Source organism: Benincasa hispida, chromosome 2 (genome assembly GCF_027475165.1).
Source record: "Benincasa hispida cultivar pf3 chromosome 2, pf3_genome.v1.1, whole genome shotgun sequence".
Lineage (NCBI taxonomy): Eukaryota > Viridiplantae > Streptophyta > Magnoliopsida > Cucurbitales > Cucurbitaceae > Benincasa > Benincasa hispida.
In genome coordinates, this window is record NC_143479.1 from 5,940,736 (window position 1) to 5,952,453 (window position 11,718).

Below are 11,718 nucleotides of genomic sequence, written 5' to 3' on the forward strand. Positions count from 1 at the left end.
AAATCTTCCACCTCACCTTATATTAGTGTACTCAAAAGGAAGAAAAAAATTCAAGTAGTTTAAGATGTCAATTAAATGAAATATAGAGTTTCATTAGCAAAGATCGAAAGGGTATTCGAAAAATTTATAGATAACGGTAGCATAAAGAGTAGTTTAAGAAAGGACTTTTGAATCGGATGCATTGAATCCCATGTATAAAAATTAGCAATAATTAATATATTTTGACCAACAATAATACGTGTCTAATGATATATATAAATACAGTTGAAATATTTTAAAAAATGAACAATTTCCAATGTAATATATTTGAGATGAGCTGTTGTGACTTTTAAGCATAAGTAAAATAGTACATAATTGTCAAAATAAATTTGATTTAGTGATATTGGCATCAACTTCGTCTTAAGATGTAGGAAGTTCAATCACCTACCCGACGTTGTTAGTACTAAAAAAAAATGTTTTAGTTCACCAAAGTAACAATAATTTCGGCTTCAATATTTCACCCTAAGAGAGAAAAAAAAAGGCCTGATAACCAAGGCTTGTTGGGCTTAAGGAGTTATTGGGCCCTTGAGGGTTTAGAGTGGCCCAATAATTTCGGGTTGGACTTCAAAAAGTGGTACTTAATAGTCGGGGATTGTTTAATAATTAAGAGAATCCAAATAAATTTAGGCTTTTGATTGTTATAACTTTTTAAAATTATTGCGGGTGATAGTTACGGTATTTGGTAAACTAATATGGATTGACAAATTTGAGATCTGTAAATGGTTAGAAAGGATATCAGATTCTTAGGAAAGCTAAAAATTTAAAAGGCTATCTACTAACTTTTACATGTTAACAAATTTTGGAGTGATTTACATAAATTAATATATAATTTATTTTACTAATAACCTAGTCGGTTAAGATTTTCATATAATCACTCTTTTACCATTGTAAAAATAATCCTAGACCATGCCCTAATTTAGTGATAAACTTTTTTATCTAACTATATATATATATATATATATATATATATATATATATATATATATATTTCGTACATTTTAGTCTCAGAAGAAAATTCAGTTATATCCATTTGTAAATGACCCACACCCGACAAAAGTTCATGACATTTGATTAGTTCCATTAATTTTTCTTTTGAAAGTACTAATTATTTCCATTGATATATATTAAAAACAAATCTTTAAATAACATATTACGCGCCAAAATTTGAAATTCAAAAAAACCCACTCACAATAATTACTCTATACACTCATAATCATTTGTTTTCCTTTTAGTTAAGTATATATCTTTTGGTTACTATTTATGATTAGAATAAGATTTAAATCTTATTTGTCTATTCTAACCTTTAAACTTTTAAAAGTGTTCACTTTGGTCTCTACTATTAAAATTCTGTTAATTTTTAAATAAAATGATGAGATAGCTTATATTTTTAGATGACTAGGTTGCCAAATAAGTTAGTCATGCTAAAAAATATAGACTTCTAATTTTGAATTAGGTGGTAAAATAATTTTCTTTAGAACTCAAAAGTCATTTTGTATTCAAAATTTTGGTCGTTCAGTACTTTATCGTGTTGGTTGTTGACATTTTACTTCACCTCCATTTTGCTCAACATATACCTAAATGCAATCAAAGAGTTAACAAAATTTTAATAATAAGGACCAAAATAAACACTTTTTAAAAGTTCAGGGACTAAAATGGTCGTTTTTAAAAGTTTATGAACCATAATAGAACAAGATTCAAAGTTTAGAGGCCAAATAGGATTTAAACCTTAGAATAATTGTTATACTTTGGTGTATCTTAATTTGCATCTATTCTTGTGCAATCCACTAAAATGTCGAATAACAAGTTATCGTATAATAAAATTTTCTTTTCTAAAAATTAATATTTTTTAATATTTTTTTTCTTTTGAGATTGAAGGAGATGCATGAAAATGGATGTAGTCTGGACTACAACTAAATATTATTCATATAGATATTTTTTTTCTTTTTTCTTTTTTTAAAGGAATTCATATAGATATCTTTTACGAAAGATCAAAAGATGTCAACTTTAAACGAAGGCTTTGATAATTTTTGTAGAAGTTAGATGAATATGAAAAACCAATCAATAATTTGCATTAAAAATGACAAAAAATAGTGGGAAACCCCATGTGAGGAGTTTTGGCTAAACAACAAATCCACCATTTTTTTTTTTTTTTTTTTTTTACTTTTTAAATCACTTAAACAGGGAGAGATTAATGAAGAAACCCTAAAAAAAAGGGTTTTATATGATTTTGAAATAGACAAGTTTCATAGGATGCTTTAAGGGTCTCCCTCAACATACTCTCTCTTCATATCTTTCAATTCAACATAATATTGTGTATAAAAATTGCATGTATTTGTGTACTTAAAAAATATATATGTTTTTTTATATATATATTTTATTTCTTTTTCTTGGCCCACTAGGGTTTTATTTATTTATTTATTTATCCCTCTCATGTTATTGTTGATTTAGTTTCTTTCTCTTTCAATCACATAGGATTCTCATCTTTGAGAAAGACTTGAAGTATAACATTATTATCAATAGGCTACTAAATTTGTTGACATATTAACATCTACCCTTGAAATTCAAGTGGGACAAAGATGATCAACTAGAGAGGGAAAAAAGAAAAAAAAAAAAAAAGCTTGAAGGCTTTTATTATTTCTCAAGATCTAAATTTGACTTATGAAAAACTAACTTTAAGCTAATTTATATTATCATACCTTCAAAATCAATGAAAGGAGTTTTTTTTGGGAAGAGTTGTAAGAGAAAACCCTAATTAAGGGCATTATTGAGACAAAAGGAAGAGGAGATTTGAGAGACAAAGATCTCAAAACAAATATTTGGTTAGAGAAAAGGAAAAACAACCTCAAACCTCAATCATGTAGGGTTTTTCTGCCACCAATAATGTAGAAATTATCCAGACATATCTATCCCACACCCCCATTTACTGATAACCATTTTTTTTTAAAAAAAAATACTTATTTATTTATTTATTTTACAGTCTCAAGACATTTAAATTCTTAGTCAAAATCTAAAAACAAAAACAAAATTTTAAAATCTACCATTTTTTCTTAGGTCTTGTTTAGTTAATCATTTTTTTTTTTTTTTTTTTTTTTTTTTTTTTTTTTTTTTTTTTTTTTAGAATTAAACCTATTTTCTCGTGAAAACTAAAAAAAAAAATATATATTTTTTAAAAAAACATACTTTTGAAATTTGGTTAAAAATTTAACTCTTGTATTTAAAAAAAAAATGCAAATCATGGAGAGAAAATAGAGTTAATTTTCAAGACTAAAAATAAAAATGAAACGACAACTAAACCGAACTTATAAATGGTTTTCAAGTGAACCCTACATTTTTTTTTAATAGTTTTCAATAATTTTCAAAGTTGACTTGAATTTTGAAGACATCTCCAATACATATTGATAAATCATCAAAAACCATATAGTTATTAAACCGACATTAGTTTCTACTCTCATAAATGTTGGGTATCTATGGTTTAAATTGTTTAAAATTTTAATTTCCTACATCGGATCTTTTTCTTATGCATCTAATGTGCACGTCATCAAAACTATGTGAGTACAATTTTTTTTCTTCTAATAATAATAATAATTAAAGAGTGAATTATTTCTTCATCGTATGTTGGTATATTTAGACTATATTTTTAAGAAAATGAATTATATAATTTAGACTTTTCTACTTTGTTTGTATGCTTCTTCTTTTTCATTAATTATAATTACGATTTATACAGTCTATTATTTCATCCGGCCGGCCTTTATCTAAAGTCTTTAAGGACAGATATTTTAATAATTTGTGTTATAAGGAAAGAACAAATTAAAGCTCATATGAAGCATGTTATCTAAGGCAGCTTTTGTCTTGAAACTGTTTGCTTAATTATTAGATTAATTGAGTTGGATCTTAATTAAGCAATCTCCTTTTTAATTAAGAAACAAATTACACTTTAATTTGGTTGTTTGGGACATTCCAAGCAACATCATGATCATGTGTTGTTCTTCCAATAATGGTCCCCCAATTAAGTTCTCGTGATTGTTTTATTAACAAGATCTCAAATATTTACATTATATTTCGTTTTTAATTATATACTAGTGTGTTAAATTATTTGAATTTTCACTTTTCTAAATTTTCATATTTATCTTTTTTTACTAATTGTTTATAAATTCCCACCAAACAAACATACCTCTTGAGTTCAATGTATGTTTTAATAATTTTTTCTTTTGTGTACATCAATCACATGCAAATTATTCCTAAATTTTATATTATATAGTTGTGGTGTTTTTATTAAATATTGTAGATGTGGTTGGATATGCTTGTGAGCGGGTATGGTCTACTCTACATATAGTTTTGGAAATATGTGAAATGTGCTAGATGAATGAAACATGTTTAATATACTATTTGGATGCAACGTAGTTTCTTATATTAATATTATTTGTCTCGAGTGATTGTAGGGTGGTTTTCACCCAAGTTGACACCATGTGCTTGATGGCCATGTGTCGACGTGTATTATATAGGTTCATCTAACTAAATAGCTAGTATTTTTTTTAAAGACAACTGAAATTAAAGGACTTTAATAACACCATCTTTAATGTCGGTTTAAAACCGATATTAAAGTCTAGAATTCTTGTAGTGCACCCAAGTTAGGGCACCAAGTATATAGCTAAGCTATCGCTAGACATAACCATATGTTATTAAAAATTAACGAGTGTAGCTATATATATAACTATTGCCAAGAGGCGGAAACGAGATCGATATTTGTTAAAGGGAAAACTGTGAGATTTGGAAGAAAAAAAAAGGAAAATATCTTGAATGGTGAAGGTAGGGATAGATAGAGGAATTAGAACCTTAAGTTGAATAAAAAGAAATGAATGAATGAACGAAAATAACAGTGAAATTGATAGATTTGTTGGCAAATTGACCTAATGTTTTATTTTTCTTTCACTTTTCCCCTGGAAGAGGGAATAAAGGCAAACAAAACTAAAAAACAAAGAGGAGGACATCCCCCACACCCACTACCCAAAATTTTTTCACTTTTGAAGTGGACAAAATTGTATAAATATTGACACAATATAATAATAATATAATATAAATGAAAAAGAATAAATGTTTTTATAAGAGTGAAGCCAAAGAGAGGGAAATTAAAAGTAGAGTGTGAAAAAGGGAAAAGGAAGAAGGTAGAAGATGGAAGTGGAGAATGGATATATATATTTTTGAGTATGTAAAGTATAATAGAGACAAACAGATGAACAACCTTCATTTACTGTTTGTCAGTCAGTTTAAAGGCTGCTCTTTGGCTTTCTTCCTTCCATTATTTCATCTCTTTCTTCTGATCTCCTTCCACATTTCTCTTTTCTTATCTTTTGTCCCTTTTTACACATTCTAATTTCTCTTCCCTTTTCTCCACCTTTCCTTCATCATCTTTGGGAATCACCATTACCACACTATACTCCCTCTCATACCATCTTAAAATCATTTTAAACTTTTATTAACATATGTATTAAGAAAAATGAAAGCTAACTAATGTCATGTTTCGTAATTATTTATTTATTTATTTATTTTTTTTAAATGAAGTCTATTTCTTCTCAATTTCTCACCATGTTTTCAATCTTTCATAAGTAAAAGAGTTGAATTCTTAGTAAATTTAAAAAACTAAAACAAGTTTCTTTCTTTTTTTTTGCAAAATTTAGTTTGGTTTTTGAAAATACAGGTATAAAGTAGATATAACAAAGCAAAGAAACATAAATTTGGAAGATATGTTTATTGGCTTAATTTAAAAAAAAATAGTTATCAAACGAGGTTTTAACTAATTAAAAGATTCTAACTAGAGATGGGCAACGGTCGAATTGAAGATTTGACAAAGTCCATGTGAAGAATCTCCTCGACTCAAATGGCCAATGAGGAGACGATTTGAGGATAATGTGCAAGTGAATGAATCATGCTGGGATTGTAGGTGTACAATGGAGATTCTTTTTCCCAGGCAACCAAACAGCTTGATTCCGATATTATCATAATATGAAGAATTGTCCATACTACCTCCATTCATTGTTTGTCGTGATAGTAACATTTGAAAATAATGTAGGGTCCACAAAATAAATTAATATATTATTGAGCAATACTGGTGCACTCATCTTTATTAATCTCAGTCTCATCAAACACATGAAAAATAAATTAAAATATTTCAAAAAGGGTAATACTTGGGTGTATTTCCATCTTGATTCATCGCACTCTCATCACACACATACCAAAATTACATTAAATATTTAAAAAGGGAAAAGTAAAGTAAATTTGTCACATGATAAATCATGATTGAACAATTTAGTAGAATGCACAAAAATAGATGTTACTCAGATGCAAAACATTTTTCTTTGAAAAAAAAAGTATGAAAATTTTTTCATATAGTAAATACAATTTGATAGGTGGGAGTTGAGAATGCACCTAAGTTTTTTCCTATATCATTTAATTAAGAATGAAAGTAGTATTAGAAAAATTGGCCTTCTAACCTCAAAAGAAGTCAAGACATTAGTAACCTCACTTCCAAACAAAGAGTGAAGTCTTTGTCCTTAGCTAGCCCCACACCTCTTTGGTCGAACCCACTAAATAAAAACACTATTTGAATTAATTATAGCCCCCACCCCATGTTCTCTCTTTCACATATATCTCTTTCTCTCTTTCACCATTTCAATTCCCTTCCATTCTCTCCTCTTTATCATATCAACTTTACCCATTACTAAAAACTATTCAATTTCCACTAAATATTTGCTCCAAATTTCAGAATGGGTATGGAAGTTTTGGAGGATTTGATTTGCCCACTTACACCATTGTCTTCCCTTCAATTCATCATCCCCAAACATAAAACAGAACAACAAGAACAAGAACAAGAACACGAACACGAACACGAATGTCTCACCCCCACCGCCGCCGCCGCCCGCCTGAAGCCGCCCATGATCTGTCCGCCGGCGCCCAAGAAACCTCGTCCTCCTCGAAGGAAATTGAATTTTTTGCCACCTCCTTTCTTTGAAGCTCCACAAGATCTCAATTCTGTATATTTTCAGCTTCATGTTCCTTCTTCCAAGAAGATCAAACCCATTTCTACTTCATCCTTCCATCACTAATTCTTGTTTTTTTTTTCTTCTTAATTTGTTTAAAAATCCTTTTTTTTTTTATTGATTTTAACATGGGTATGTGTATAACTGAACAAATTCAAGAAAAAACCATTGTATTTCTAATATTCATCTCTCCTTCTCTATTATTCAGGTCGGTATATTATTACTCATCAATTATTCCATTTAAAGTTTGTAACTTTTTTCTTTCTTTGTTAATTCCAATGTAACTAAGATTATATATATATATATATATAGAGTGTTTGAATCTTTGACATGTCTTCACTAGTTGCAATATACTTATGTATTTGGTTGTTTGATATAATCTAATCTCCTTTGAAATTTTCTTGTCCATAATATTTGAGGTTTACTTTTACTTTAAGTTTTTAGGATTTTCAATAATTTAATATAGTATCGAAACAACTAGTCTAGGAAGTCCTCTATTCAAATTACTTACTATGATGGAAGAGTGTTGAGATGATATAGTATTAAATTCACCTCCACTTATGATCGAATTATGCTTTTAATTCAATCGGTGATTTAACAATCTTAGCTATATATTCTGTGACTTTAATTGTTTTTTGTTTTCACATTATTAGAGAATTTTTTTCTAGTTTAACGATATATATTTAGAGTTAAAGATTCCAATCTATGACCGTATAAATTTTTAGTCAATTGTTGAGTTATATTTGAAACAGGAGTACTATGGTTTGCATTGCATCATTTGGTAGGGAGAAAAGAGAAATTAGGCACCCAATTGGAAAATTTTATCATGCTTATATTAAAAGGGTAGATCAATTTTTTTTTTTCTTTGAGATCAATGAACAAGAAAGGGAGGAAAAAAAAGGGAAAAGCTATCTTCAACCAAGCTGGAAGCTGTGTGTGAGCATGTGAGGTTAAGTACTCTTCTTCACTGTCAAAATTGACAAATATTTTAAAGTAATATATATAATTATAATAAAGTTTTAAAGATTTTTCTTTTTTGTATTAATTAAAAAAACAATGAGGTGTAAAGGCAGAACACAACTATGATATATTTGGATACAAATTTACAGAAGAAAAAAAAGGGAATGACCTAATAATTACTCTTCATGTCTTCTTCTTCTTCCTCAAATCTTGGGAGTGAAAGTTTGCAATTTTATTTGTATAATTGTGTTCCCCATGCCTATAATTTTTTTAATTTTGGTCTTTAGCATCATTAACTTAAAAATGATTAAATGTCATTTATATTACTATATATTTTTTTGTTTTATAAATTATGCTATTCTTATTCATTATCCTTAATGTTTGATAAATCCATGAAAAATTAATAACTAAATTATTAAATCTTTTAGTGTTAATGGCAATTTTGATATGTATTATCTACATCAGAATATACTCCCAATAATAAGGTAGGTCAGCAGATACCGAGACCCAAATTCTCTACTTGATGTACTCTCTTTTCTTTTTTCATAATAATATAGAGTTCGTGTGATAGTTGATTTGTACGATAAAAAAATACTTGAAAATTATCGGATATAAATAGCTTTTGGTTTTAAAATTTGATTTTGATTTTCTTTTTCTTCTTCTTTTTTGAAGATTTGAAATTGGGAATAAATAGCTGAGGGTTTGCTTTACACAAATCCATTATTTTCAAATATGTGGCTCTCCTATCTCCACTAGGTTCAAAAGATTCGATAAAGGGGTGGCCTATCAAGGCGTTATAAGGGGAGACTATTCGGGTTGGTCTTTATTCCCTTTACTGGTTAAGAGGGGAGTAGTGTCAGCCTCTGCTATAAGAATCAGACTCAACAGATATCATTAGAGCCCTAAATGATCCGAATGTTGATTTTTTCTGAAACAAAGAAAGTGATGGATGCCACTGTTGCACTTTTCCAAGCGTCTTGGGGATGTTTCCTTTGGCTATTGTAATTGTTTTTGTAATTTCGTTGCCCATTTTCTGGCGCGTGCTGATGTGAACATTTTTTTTATCCCAGGATCCTTCATCAGAGGAGGAAGGTCGTGATGCTCGTTGGGATGATGTGTACCCTAGTTGGGTCTTATTGAGGAATTTTCTTGTGGTTAGTTTCTAGTTTTAATGAAGTTTATTTATTAAAAAAAGAAAAGTTCGTAAAGTTTGAGCATGCTTGGTTGCTTCGCGAGTAAGCGTTCTCCATCAATTTGCTCAAAATCTTGTTTGGCCTCAACAAACAAATTCTAATTTAAGGTATATTTGGTATGAAATCTAAAAACAAGAGATTCAAATTAAATTAGAGTTGTATTGAACATTTACATATATGTGTTTGGTAGCAAATTCATAAAGTTTAAAATGTGCTTGATACTACATATATATAAATCATAAAACTAGTTGTAGTTACTTCTATAATTAACAATAAACTATTATTAACTTATTTATAAACATGTTTTATGATGAAGAAAATATATGATTATCATTTTGTAATATTATATAATTTATAATATATTATAAAACACATTATAAATAAAAAATATTTACATTTTATAGCAAAAAGTTCCAAAAGAGCTTTGGGGCTGTTTGGGGGCCAACATGAGATGGTATACCATAGGTTGGTATATCATCTCAGTGTTTGGAGGCCCATTATCCTATCTCACCGAATTTAATTGTTTGTGGGCCCATTTTTGAAATGTGTTTTGTATCTCACCGTCTTTTTTCTTTCGTGTATCGTATTTCACCGTTTCTCTCAACCATTCCCTCAACCAAACTCTGAAACCTTAGCCACTTCAATCTTCTCCTCAAGCTTGTCCTCAACCACGTCTCTCTCTCACGCGTATCGTATGTCACCGTTTCATTTTTCTTCACAGATCTGTTGTTTTCTCACAGATTTGGTGTTTTCCCTTTTCTCCTTCACCACTTCAATCTTCTCCTCAACCATGTCTTTGCCACTTTGACAGTCCTTTGTTCACCTATATCCCATTGTACAGTTTGTTTTTGGTCCTCGGTGTTGCGTCGATCGTCGATCGTTAAATGCATGGCAGGGACTAGTTGAAGAAATTGCAGCTTGATGGGGGAGAACGTTGTCCACTTCAGGTTCGTTTTCTAAACCCTAGATCGGCCAATGATGAGTCTTTGTCCTGAAATTGTATGCCTTGTTTTGATTTTTCAGCTATTAGAATCATAGAAGATGAAATCTCGTAGAAAGAATTAGTCGATCATACTCGATCATTCATACTCCATCATGCTTGAACATACTCGATCGTTCACACTCCATCATGCTTGAACATACTCAATCATACTCGATCGTTCAAACTCTATCATGCTTGAATATACTGGATCATACTCGATCGTTCATACTCAATCATGCTTGAACATACTCGATCATGCTCGATCACACTCGATGGTTCATACTCGATCATACTTGATCATACTCGATCGTTCATACTCGATCATGCTTGAACATATTCGATCATACTCGTGTATTTTGCATGTTTTCAATATTATGCATTATTAGTTACCTCATTTATTAAACTATCCACCAACTTTAGTAATGACCGTTCTGATTGTTTACTGATTTTATTAATCACTGTTCTGATTGTTTGCTGATTTTATTCTACTTGCGTATTTTCACTACTCATTCAACCATCTCATTAATGACTCAACCAATTTATTAATTGGATTTGAGTTCATTCATGATGTAAACCAATTTAATAGTTGTTGGGAGTGTTATTAGTGTTAAACAACTACCCATCTCCTTTCACTTTTCCTATATAACAACATTGGTCCCATTAAGCATTTGCTGAGAGCCTCCACTGTCCAAGGTTTATTTTGTAAATCCGATAAGTTCAACTTCGGTTTCTCCTTCTTTACTTTCTATTGTTTGGTTATGTTATTTTCATATTATTAAAAGGTTGTTTTTTTGTTGTTTGGCGGGTGGTAGGGTGCCTCATTGTGTTTTGATCCGGCAACCCATGGACTCCATCCATATCATACTTCATAGAAGTAACATAGGTACTTCTCTATTCGAACTAGTTCTCTTCCTACATTATGAGTATTTCTAGATTTTTCTAATTTCTTTTATTGTTTTGTTACGCAACCCAAACTAATACGGAATATTCAATTAGTTTGAGGTTGGTGTGTTATTATTATTATTATTTTTTTTTGTATTCTCCTATATTCCATTTCAGCTGTATTTTTTGGTGTTACTTATACAATGAATATATTACACGGACTGTTTGACATTTTTTGGTGTTATTAATTTTTTAATTTTTTTTATGAGTATTTGCATTATCTTCATTTATTTTTAATGTTTACATGCTTCTTAATATTGAGGTTACCTAAGTTACCTTGTAAAAGTGTGTGATTTTTATTTTTGGAAGATTGAACAATAAGAATATATCTTAATTAATTAATAAATATAAATATATTGCTTAGACATAATAAATTCCAGTAATTAATGTAATCATTTTTAATTATTTTAATATAAATTATCAATATAATCATTTTTAATTATTTTAATATAAATTATCAATGTAATCATTTTTAATTATTTTAATATAAATTATCAATGTAATCATTTTTAATTATTTTAATATAAATTATCAATATATAAATTATGATCAATTATCAATATTCTAA

At 29.1% G+C, this 11,718-nt stretch overlaps 1 long non-coding RNA gene across 1 annotated transcript; it reads left to right on the top strand.

Annotated features, from left to right (window-relative positions):
- The first annotated feature begins 6,560 nt into the window (after positions 1-6,560).
- On the top strand, positions 6,561-11,321 carry LOC150037612 (uncharacterized). The gene is made up of 2 exons (XR_016527886.1): positions 6,561-10,173; positions 11,021-11,321. It is a non-coding gene; the product is annotated as an uncharacterized LOC150037612 (long non-coding RNA).
- The last annotated feature ends 397 nt before the right edge of the window (positions 11,322-11,718 follow it).